This window comes from Hyperoodon ampullatus (assembly GCF_949752795.1).
Source record: "Hyperoodon ampullatus genome assembly, chromosome: 15".
NCBI lineage: Eukaryota > Metazoa > Chordata > Mammalia > Artiodactyla > Ziphiidae > Hyperoodon > Hyperoodon ampullatus.
In genome coordinates, this window is record NC_136928.1 from 4,576,648 (window position 1) to 4,589,572 (window position 12,925).

The following is a 12,925-nucleotide window of genomic DNA, read 5'->3' on the forward strand; positions in this document are numbered from 1 at the left end:
TTCATCTGTTGGAAAAGACACCTCCAGAAGAACTCTCTTCAACCTCACTAGAGAGACCCCTATCAGGTACTGCTAACCAACACTTGTGCCACTAAACTCCAAGAAATAGACTCTTAGTTTCACATCATACACCTAAACAAAGCATTGAACCCTGCCTGTACCTGAAGATCATCTGGTGGCTTGAAAGCAAAGATTCCCATAATTGAAACAGAAGACATCTGGTGAGAAATCTTTCCTAAGGAATCCAGACTAGGTCTGTTGGAAGTTTGTTACCAAACCTTGATGATTACATAATACTTCAGATGAGTTCCAATACTTATATCTTGAAAACATTTGCACTTCACATAAAATGTGTCTGAGAGTTTTACCTCCTACCCCTCCTTGTAACAAAAATGTGACCTCAGTAGGTTTCTAATCTGTTCATTTTCCCTCTGATATGAGAGATTGCACCCAAGAAAGGTCCTTCCTAGCATTGAGGGACAAAAAGCTACTGAAACTAGAAAACCTGACTCTTTCAGAGAAAGATCTTGACCAAAAGGGGAAAGTGAAAAAATTAATAAACAGACACCTCAATTAAATAGTGTAGGAGATCAGAAGGGGGAGCTCTCAGGCCCTTCAACTATAGCAGAGCCCAACAGGAAGAAGAATGGCTCCTCTTCTTCCCTGACAAGGACTCCTCCACCAATGAAAAGCCAAGGACTCTGTTCACTATAGTCCTCCCTACTTCATTTTCCCCTCTCTAAAAGTGTTCTTTTTCCCTTGCTGTGTGGAGAACTTGCATTACATTTGCCATGGTTACAGACTTCCAAATTGAAATTCTCTGCTGATCTCAAATAAACCCATCTTTCCTGGAGAAAAATCTGGTATTCTTTTTTGTTTTATGTCAACAAATGTTATTGTCTTGGGGTATTGCCTTGAGACTATTGTGCTTCTAAGTCTGCTACCCAGACGGCATGAAACAGAAAGACCCACAAAGAAAAGATGTTCAAATCATGCATTTTATTGAATCAATTCAAAAGATAAAATGAAAATCCAAAGAGAAGAGATAAGGCAAATTAACACTTAAGAAAGGGTATAAGCAGAGTAGAAGGACTACACTACTTAATTTGAGAATAGACAATTATAGTAATTAGAGTAGATATCTATTGCTGTGTAAAAAATCACCCCCAAAGCTAGCCCCTTAAAGCAACAGATAATAATTATATCACAGTTTTGTAAGTCAGAAATACAGGAGAATCCTAGAACAGAATAGTCATTAGGAAAATATTGAGGAACTCTAAATAAAAATTGTAGTTAAAGAAAAAGTAAAATGCTTTATTTATTTAAGTATGTTTTTTTAAGAAAGAGTTTGTGAGTGCTACAAATACTATCTTTAATTCCTCTAATTTTAATCCAAAAATGATATCTTGGCTGGTTATAAAATTCTGTGGGAATTGATTTTCTCCTTCAGTTTTTTTTATGCAAGTGGTTTATTGTTTTCTGGAATCTAATGTTTAATGAAGAAGAGTAAAAATAATTTATATTTCCCCTCCTTTGTACAACATGTGATCTTTCTACACAGCTTCCAATAGTCTTTTATTTATTTACTAAATTATTTACTTTTTTAGTTCTTACCCATTGCATTTTGACCATTTTTCTACCTTGTCCTAAAAGCTATAAATTTACTTCTTTTTCATCTCAGATCTATTCTTTACTGTTTCCTTAGTTTCAGATCTATGATAAATTCTGATTTTTTTGTTTGTCTTCCATATCTTAGTAATAAGATGATACATATGGAATATGGACTACATAAACCATATAATAATGGTATAATTTGTACAATAGAAGAAGAAAAACATAACAAAAATGACAGAAAAATTAGTCAAGGACATAATAAAAATAAAACTTTAAAATAAAGGGCTGAGTCCAGAACCTTCCAGGTTCCAAAAAAAGAGAAAGTACTTACTATTAAGATGATTAAACTAGATGAATAAACTTCAAGAACAAGAAATGGATATCACCATCATAACCTTTTCCTCTTGTTATTCTGTTATATCTTCTGTCTTCAGTACTATCTTTTTTTTCATTGAGAGCTTCTTATTCTTCTGAGAATACTAATAAAGTTTTGCAAAATTTTGTCTGTTTTTTGAATTTCAACATGTATTCTTCATTTGAACTTCACTTCTCATATCTATGTCCTTTGTTTGAAACAACATATTTACAGATCTTTTCTTATTCATCTTTGAATGTAAGCTTTATATGTATTGTTACATAATTTGTCTTAGAAAAAAATATTGAAGGGCTCCACTCAACTCCTGTCGTTGTTTTCCTGGATAATTTTCATTTTTCACATAGTGTCTGAGTTGGAAGGCTATATATCAGTGGTTTGTAATTTCTGTTAGAACTTGTATTGCTTGAGTGTGGGAGGTGGCAACAGTATCCAGAGTGAACTGGCAAAACGAGCAGTCTACAGCTGGTAGTTCTAATTATGGTAAGTTCTTTTTAGCATTTGCCAAATTTGAAATACCATCTGCCTGAGGGCTGTATGTGCTCCCTTGATGAGAAGTGGAGGCTACCTCGAGTTCATTCTTTCCCTTGTTTTGAGGAGAGCAAGTTATATTTTGGGAAACAAGTGACTGTGAGATTCCCTTGGCTCCCAAATTTGTGTTGCATGGTGATCAACTTACCTCAGTTGACTTTCATCTGAAACTGCAAACCTGAATCTCATCTCTTCATTACCCAACATTCTCTGCCCGGCTTCACCTTATATCATTCAGGACTCTTTTTGAGTAAAGAAACCGAAATGGCTTTGACAATAAGGTTTTGTTGAGTTGTTTGTATAAATAAAAATATAGAATCTGGGTGAATTCTATATAGGGATTGATCTGCCAGCATGGACCCAGTGTATCTCTAAATTTGTTCTGCCCACTTCATTCATAACTGAATATTGTTAAAGCTGGATAATGGACACATGTGGTTTATTACATTTTCTCTTCTTTTGTATCTTTGTTAAATTTTCAATGTAAAAGTAAACTGAAATTACCCAAATGGGGAACTTTCTATGTATCTCTCCCTAGCCTCATCATTTCAAAAATGGGGCCTGTTTTCAGGGCCTTTTCCTCCCTTTCATCTTATATTCAGACCTCTGTATTATACTTGATATGGAAAGTATCCTCTGTGCCTGTCTTTCTTCTATTTGATCCAAATTTCATGTATCTGGTAAGTTTGTTATATGGACTTGAGACAGGTTGATGAAAAATGAATTTTACTACACTCTCTCAAACTTTGGTTCATTCAGACAGGTTGATTTTAGAAAAGCAAGTTAAATAAACAAGAACTTTTCCTTGACAAAGTCTATTGAGAAGGGCATTTATTAATTTATTTGAGCAGAGGTGTCAGTAGTGCTCTAAAAACACAAAGCAAAAAACACAAAACTGTACTGGATACAAATAATCCTTAAAATATCATGACCGTATATAGTACTTAGTCTTTTCTAGCTTTTCTCTTTGCATGGCCCCCACTCCTTTTCTGTTGAACTTAACAATTCTTTTTTTGAGGCTGCTGTACCTAGTTCTGGTAACAAGGGAATCTCAGCCCTCAGGACTATTAAAGCTTTCTTCCAGTCTATGAATGAAGTTTTTATATATTATTTTCTCAATTCTACAGTGCCATTATTATAAAAAGCAATTTATGATATGGTGTATCATTGAATTAATAATGATTTTTCCATAATAGGAAACATAGGTATTTGAAGGTTCTTTCTGATTTCAGAAACGTGAGTATGACAAAATGCAGCAGCTAGAATTGTATAAATCTATAATTCTTCTGTTTTCACAGGCCCAAGCAACCTGAAGTTTCTTAGAAATCCAGATGCCAGCAGTCAAACCAGATTGTGGCTTAGTTTCTGCAGCCTTGCTGGGCGTAGTGGGGAGCAGGTTGTCTGAGTTAGGTCCCTTTTTCTGTGAGTTGTGGCTTTGTAGGTGTTCCTTGTTGTTCATATCTCTGTTTTACTGGGACACCAAGCTTTCTACATACCTGGCTGAAACTACCGAATTCTGTTGCTCAGATTCAGGAAGAGTTACCTTTGGAGAGTGTGTAATAGCACTTAGAACTGTCTTGTGTTCTCTGTCATACCCTTGCTTGACCATCTGAGTCTTTCCACGGAGAAATTGTCTACACTACTGTACATATTATCATATCCTATTGCCTCCTTGTTCCTTATTTAACATAGCATGACACTGTGGTTTACATCAACTGCAGGGTGTCAGTGATGGCAGTTGTATTGAAACCAAGAATCACCAACCTGAATACAATGGTCCTCAGAATACCATTTAACTCAATCGCTGACGTAGAAATTAACACAGTGGGATCTAGTTTCAAGAGGGAGGAAAACTGCCTTACAGGTCAACACAGTGGGATCTGTTTTCAAGGGGGAAGTAAACTGATACAAAACAATTGTAACAGAGTTCCTGGGAAAGGTAATGAGCATCTGCCTTTTCTGGAACATGTGGAACCTCCTCCCCAAATGAACACACAGCCTGTAGGTGCCACCACCATATTTTCATGATGGGCAATTCTTTTCAGGGTAAGAGAAATTCAGCCTAACAGCTGTCATATCATATATTTTAACATCTCATTCTCTAATAATAAAGGAAGCCACAATCAGCCACATGAGGAAGAAGTGACTACTGATGTTCTGATTTAAATTAGTGAAGGTCTTCTTTCCACCTCTGCAAATGTAGAGCAATATATAACAGCAGCTCTGGAATGCTTGTATCGTACTAAGTTCTTTCCGCTAGCTCATCTCAAATCTTTACTGGACTGCATCAAGAGTAAAATAAGGAATTTGGTGAAATAATGCAAAGCTAAATTTACTCAAAATTAAAATTTCCCCCTGTGATTATGTTTTTCATATATTTAGAGGTATTAGAATATCCTCTATTTGTAAATAATAATGAGGAAAGATGGTAAATTCTGTTTTGTTTGGTTTTACTTTTTAAAATGAAATACAGAATTGGCAATGCTATTACAGCTTCCTATATCTAGTCCATGAAATTCAAAACTTTGATAAGGACTTCAGTGATTCACGGGTACTCCAAATCCTAGCTAATGTCTGTAATGGCACAATGTCTGACACAGAAGAGTATTTAATAAGTGCCTGTTATTGTCATTGCTATTCCCATGAAGAAAACTGGTCACTTGAGGGGAACTGGAGAATAGAGGGTGAAATATGCAATGACTTTAGTGAAGGAATATATGTGTTCTTTGTGCACATATGTTTATACTCAACAAAACATTGTCACATGTATTTGGTATCAGACAGCCCACAAACAGCTGCATCTGTTTAACAAATCATGAAACCTAAAAGTGCTTACTAGTATATAGCTATCTTCAGATCAAAGCTCCTATAGGTGGATTTTGACTTGAGATTTACCATACTTTGTACTATGTCTTACCAATCTGACAACAGCTTAATTAGACTAGGGTGAGCGGCCTGTAGATTTAGCTGCGGTGGGGTGGTCTGGTATGAAGTATCTGCCTAAAACTAACACTCTAAATTTGATACTGTCTAACCAAGGCAGATACATTTTCCTGTTTGTAAATTTTAATACAAAACCTATTGAGAAGATGTAACAAGTGTGATAAAAAGTACAGATATAAATTCATCCATCCATTCATTCATTCTACAAACAATCATAGGAGCCATGTCAAAGGAAGAAAGATATACCAAGAATAGGAAATAAGAGATGCTTGTTTCTTAAGAGATGATCACTCTACTTTCCATTAGAAGAGCAGAATTTCCATTATATCCTGAACTATAAAGATTTCACTTACATGTGATAGTTTCTGAGTTCTCTTTTGTCACACATAACCAAATCCATCTCAAGCTAGTTTAAGGAAGAAAGATGGTTTTACCGTACAGGTAAGAGCTTTTCTCACATAACCCAAATCAAGAAAACCATTGGGTACTAGCAAGGACCTGGATGCAGGGAATCTGCCGCCTGACTACTCCCTGCCTCCTGTCTCTGCACCTCTACTTCAGTCTTCTTTCAGAACATTTCTTTTTTAGAAAAAAAGCAGCAGAGCAGCTTGTTTAATTTTCCCATCACCTTAGCCTAAAATTCCCAGTCTCCAGTTTACAGACCAGCCACCAGAGAGAGACCTTGACCTCTGCCAGTGTCCACTCCCAATTCTAAGTTCCTGAGGAAGGGTTTTAATGCGTCAGCTTGGATCAGGTACCCATAACAGCAGTTCTCATGTTCATTATGCAGTGAGGAAAGGAAAGCATTTCGCAGGAAGAGGGCCGTACGTCAAAAATCCAATTAAGTGTCTACCACAGTTTTCCTGCATTTCCACATACGTCTATGAAACCAACCTCCTATTTCCTGAAACCCAGAAGATTTTAGAATGTAAGAAATGGCAAATGTATGGTCTTTTCTCTGAAAAAAAATACATATAGTTGGGTATTGAAAATAATGGTGGAATGGGGGATATTTATTCTGGTGTTACAGCCAGAAGATCCAGAAATGTCTGAATCCATATTAGATCTGCACTGTGTCCATTGGTTCCCCAGTGGAAGGATTAACAACAGAAGGAACCTTAATACCATATTCTTTTAATTTTTTTGTTTTATTTTTAAATTTCAATTATTGTGGTAAAAACACTTACCATGAGAGTTACCCATATTTTCATATGCTCTTTATTCTGAATTTGAGATGTTTTGTATAACTAATAAAAAATTTGACAGAAAGGTTGTAATTTATTAATCATTGATTGTACATGTATAAACTTAAGCACATTTAAGTTTTCTATTCAATCCCATAGAGTCATATGCATTTGTGTCACATTTTTAATGTGCTATACATCTATAATTGTCACTAAAATGTGTTGAGAAGATCAATCATTGTAGTAAAAATGTATGTTTTCATAGAAGACTACTTCTTAATAATTAAAGGCAGTATGAACTGCTAACTATCTTGGATTACATCACAGAATTTTCAAGAATGTCAGCTAGGAGATGTTGTTGTGACTGTTTAATGTTTTATAAAATTCTGTCACTCAGGCATAGTTTCTTTAGCTATCAGACCTTTGGCTAAATATCAGTGATACATGACTGATTAGGAACAAAGAAAGAAAACAAGTTTAACCAAACATTAAATGCAGGTGAAAACCTAGTGTTCTTTAACATCCTTCAGACTTAAAGAACTTAATAGGTCAAGACCATAAACAGTTTATAAAAAGCAGTTGTGTCATTGTGATGATATCATAATTGCTGGAGTCAGAAGAGATTCAAAAGATGCTTAAACACTAATCAATAATGAAGAAGAAAATATGTAATTTTGTTGATATATGTGTATTATTATCTAATAAGAATTTTAATGTATATATTAAGTAGTGTTTATTTTTCCCAAAGTATATAAGTAGTGGTATCTTATAATGCATGATGTGACATTCTAGAATAAGTTAAAATAGAGTATTAAACATAGCTTTTCCCCTCACCCAAATGAGGGAGCTCTAGTGTGGTAGGCCTAGACCATATGGTAAATCTCTTTTTCCTAAACTAGTTGGGCTAATATTCTTGCTCTGTTTCAACTTCCAATCACCAAAACTTACTTTGGTTCTTATCACCCTCAGACTTTATGATAGGAAGAGGCAGAAATACCACTGGAGCATTACCTTTAGAGCAGCTGCCCCATTAGCAGAGTGGCTCCATCAGTTGCAGAACCTAAGAATTCAGAAAAATTGCATCCTCTTTGGAGAAGAATGAGGAGGGGGTTGGATGCAAGAGGCAAGATAGGTTGAGAGGTAAGTGTGAGGTACAGACAATAGACAATATACATATTCTTAGAGATGAGAAAATTCACTGGAGTGGGAGTAATGAAACTTTAGTTGGATCTTAGAGGACAGGTTGAGTTTACATAGGTGGAAAAGCAGACGGAAGGTATTTTAAAGGCAGGGAATATGTAATAGAAGAAAAAGCACCACTATGGAAAAGAAAAAAAACTCCTTAAGGGGGTCAAACTGGAAGTTTAGTGATGGGGAAAATGTGCATGTATGCTCAGAGAGAGTATTTTCTTAATGTAAGCTCTTGTCAGTCAGAATTGCCTCTACTCCACTGAAGGAAGAGCACACTGTTATTTATTTGATAAAATAAAAGTAATTAAAAGTCACTAGCTCAGAGCTAAACTGTAAGCTCTATGGAAGAAGGCACTACTTGTATTATTAAATGTGGCACACCCACATCCAATTAACACAGTGTCTGACACATTGTGGATGTTCCAAAAATATCTGTTGAATCAATTTCAATGAGTGTCTATGTGTTCTGAGCAGCTCAACATCAAGATGCTGGTTAAGCCCACATTGTGAACATGGAATCACACTCAAAAAGAGTAAAGCTGCAAAGCAGTTCATCTCCATTCATGGCACTGTGAATGACACTTAATATTGAATAACAAACAGGTAAAATAAAAAGAATGGTCTTTAGTATTTAATAACAAAAAGTACAATAAAATATCTCCTCTTTCACATCTGATGTTGATAATTTGTATTTTTCCTTTTTTTTTTTTTTTGGAATCAGTATTACTAGAAGTTTATCTATTTTATTGATCTTTTCAAAGACCCAAATTTAGTTTTGTGATTTTTCTCTATTGTGTTTTTATTTTCTATTTCACTGATATCTGATCTTACCATATTATTTTCATCTTTCTATCTCTTAGGATCTAACTTGCTATTTTTTTTCTTTTCCTTTAAAATGGAAACAAAGGAAAAACCTCACCAGAATAAAATGAGCAAACAGAAATTGTCAGCATTAGAGGAGAGAGAACAGACCAGGTCCAGATACTCAGTTCCTATGAAACAAAGGGTGGGAGAGAATTTGAAGGGCTGAAGGGGTGTAGCGGGATGGGGTGGTGATGGGGGTTTGGGGGTGAGGAGGTGGAGAATGACATGATGACAGTGGGGCTGGGTGGGGGGAATCATAGACCATCTGTGCCCGTGTGTGTCTGTGTTTGCTAATTTCCTTTACCCAGAAAAAAAAGCAAACTTTTTCCCTCTCTTCAAAAGAAGTGACTGAAAGGGCTTGGGGATGTCATCTTGTATCATCTCACTTCAGGCTATGGTGAATCTGGCTTTTGCTGGTCCCTGAGGACCCAGACCCAGTAGGTTATCCCAGACTATTGGTCTTCTCTGTGGCTGGCACACTTAATCTTCTAAATGGGGTAGTGGTTAGCTGGTAGATTTCAGGACACATTATTATAAATCCCTAATACCTATAGCAAACCTGTTGTCACATGATGTTAGTGGCTTCTCTGCAGTCCACTTCTGACCTCCAAGACAGGTGTCCAAACATACAGGTCAGTAAGACCCAAGCCTCAGCACAGGTAGGGCTGCTTACCTTATGTATGCAAGCTTCATCCCCTTCAACTGTCACTGAGGCTGTCTCTGCTTCTCACCTTCAGAGAAATTCAAAGTGTCTGAAAAGCATGGCCAATTTACTTAGAAAACCACAACCATTTTAGAAAAACTCAAGGATTGTGTTTTGCAGTGGAATCTGAAATGTTATTTTTTGTTTTATAATTTCTCAGAGGATATTGTTCCCCTTCTGCAACCCAACAAACCCCAAGAACATTTTGTGAAATCTCTTTTATCTTCTGGATTCTTTCAACAGCACTGCCTAAGGAATAAAGATGACATAGCCACTTGAAATTGCCACCATAAAGAAGGAACTATGAGTTGGTATGCATTAGAATTCAGACTACTGTCTTCAAAGCACTCACAGTATGCTTCTGAGAAGGTTTTAGTGCCAAAATGATACCCTCTTTGCATGACTGCAGCTTTTTTAATAATAACAGCTCTAGAGCCATTTGCCATTCCTATTACTTAGGAGACCCGATTGCTGAGCATACTTTGCATCCAAATAGCACTGAATCTCTTGTTAATTGCTGCTTCCCTTAAGCCTACCTCAGATATGCAGAAATGAGACCCTTCTTAGAAACCTCCAGAAGGAACCCAAATCTAACCAAAGAGCTTCCCTCCTCTCTCTTGGACAGCAGCAGATAGCTCCTTTGGGAGCTATGCCACTGATTTGAGTCATTAAATTTGATTCTTCCTGACTAAACCCTGTCCTGTGGTGGTCTTTGGCTAATTGGACTTTGACAGGGATAAAGCCTGATAACTTTTGTCCCTTCGTATAACCTGTATCCCTCACCCTCCTACCACAGGCCATCCTGACTCTGCTCGATGTTGTCCTGATGGTATGAAGAGCTTCCATTTTTCTCATCCATGTGTGTGCTTCTTGCTTCAGAAGCAGGAAACAAACCCTGATACACCCAGAGAATCAGAAAATGAAAGTCAGACTCTGTAATATCAGCAGGTCTTTGCAGCACTTTTCCAGCCCAGGGATCTCAATGCGTTTATACCTGCCATCAACTTTTTTGTCATTCATATCTGAGTGTGACAAGAGGGTTGAGTAATGTCATCTGAGGAAAAAGCAGGTTTTGTCATCTCTGAATCCTCAGCAGAGAGAACAAAGCACAGTATATGGAGGTGATTCAATAAATATCACTGAAGGAAAGTCCTGGGGCCTAAAATACTAAAAGTAAATAATAAGCTGGAGGAAGGGATTCAGGAGTAGATGGAAGCAGGGGAGTGGACTCTGTTTTATGTATCTACAGCTTGAAATGTGGTCCTCTGAGGCCTTTTAAGTGACACGTTAGAATTTATAGTGCTTAGGTAATCCCAACTGTTTTCACACAGTTACTCCTAGTTGAGTAGCTCTGAGAAATAGACTGAAGCCAGACTCTTGTTATTTACTGCCTTTTCAGGAATTAGTGAATTTCTGTCTCTATTAACCCTGTGAATTTCACTTTCTTAAAATTATGTATTGTAGAAAATTTGTTTTCTTTCAATAGAAAACTATGTATCATCCATAGCATACCTTTTGGATTATCAGATTCCAGCCCTGTTCATTGTCATGTCTTTAAGCTATTTTGCAACCCTTTGTAATTTGTAAGTACAGGTATCCTGTACTTTTCAAAACTTTTCTTTACACCACTTTGCTTTATGAAAGACTGACATTAATACCTGTTTTCTCTAACTGAAAGAAACTTGAAGAGGATGTTTGCTTTTACAACGAAAATGTGAAAAGGAAAAATAGCATTGGTTTTGCAGTGAGCCATAATAGAAGCAGTGGGCAATCCTGAGCAGGGAGAGTGGCACCACCAACCTCCTTCCTCGGAACCACACTCAGCATCACAACATTGAAACCAAGCAGGACCCTGTGAGACCTTCCCAGGAACAGACCCCTGGTGTCCCCCTCCTCTTGTTTGTAGAAAAGCTTTAGCCTCCTCGGTCTTCCCCTCTTCCCAGAGATCAAATATACTCAGAGAAATGAGAAAATGAAGAAACAAAGGAAAACATTCAAGCAACACAAAATAATAATAAAGTCAAGGACCTTTAATTTCTCTTAAAGGGCTATAGATAATATCCTGAGCCATATCCTTGAGTTGTTTTGCAGATACTAAAATTCCCACTAGGTGGAAGAATTTAACTGCTGACCACAGACCAGTTGGAACAAGAAGGTTGATGATGTTAACTCCTGAAATAAGTACCGCCTTGTTACCCCACCACCAACCTATCAGAAGAATGCCTACAAGCTGATCAGGCCTCCTGTGGCCCTCTCCCCCACCTTGCCTTTAAAAACCCTCCCCCAAAAGCCATCAGGGAGTTTGTGTCTTTTGAGCATGAGCTGACCATTCTCCTTACATGGCCCCATGTTGGACACCTTGTAGTAAACATTGTACTTTCCTTCACTGCAACCCAGTGTCAGTAGATTGGCTTTACTGCACTCTGGTGAGCAGACCCAAGTTTGCATCAGTAATAGCATTAAGACACAATAGGTTTGAACTGTGTCTGTGAGCATCTGTGCTTTATCTTGATTTATTGTGTGCATTCATTAGCGAGATATGTCTTAAGGTAATTGCTTCTTTGCTTAATGACATTTTGGCTTACAAAAGGTTTCTTAGGAATGCTCTACTTTTAGATAGAGGGGGAATCCTGTTCTCTCTCTCTCTATATATATATATATATGTATATATAAAATAAATATTCATATGATTGTCTAGCGGTGATTTGACTCCTCAACCCAATCCCACCCTGCCTGAAAAAAAAAAGAAAAAAAAAACAGTTCCATTTTTGATTTATTTTATCCTATTTACAATTCATCTCAACACTTCTTTTCCCCATATACATAAATCTGTGCTGTTTTGACTTTTTCTTTGAACTGGTCATAACTTCTGCCTGGTTGCCTTGTATCATATGAGTAAAATAAAAATTTTCACATGCATTTAATCACTATGAAATTTTGATTTTACCTTTTTCTGAAAATGATCTTTGAAGATATCTATTTCACAGGATTACCTGTGAGTGCCTCATACTTCATAATTTTGCTTTGGTCCATGATAAAGAATTGAATAACATTAGGAGATTTTTGAAGTTTCTCTGAAATTTTTCAAAATATTTACTTTATGTTCTCACTTATTTCACTTCTCTGCAAAGCAAATTCATTACACTGGAGGGAAGTGGAAGGCTACCTAATGCAGTTACTTATAGATGTGGCTTGGGGTCAAAGTTTTATGTGATCAACTATTTTTGTTGTTTTTGTTGCTGCAGGATTCTTGTTTAGGTATACATACATCTTTATTTCTTCTCAACATCTCTTATGGTTCTGTTTTATATATTTAGAACAAGAGAGTGAGATGGTCCAATTCACCTTGGTGCCATCAGCATCCCTCTTCTCCAGATTCATTCTCACATCATTTCAAGGTTTGTTTTCTTTCTCTAGATCTGATTCTTTAGCCATTTATGAATACCAAACCCACAGGAAAAACTTTTGTTTTCTTTCCTTTATACCTTGAAACATACAAAGTGCTAGAATTCACATTGTCTC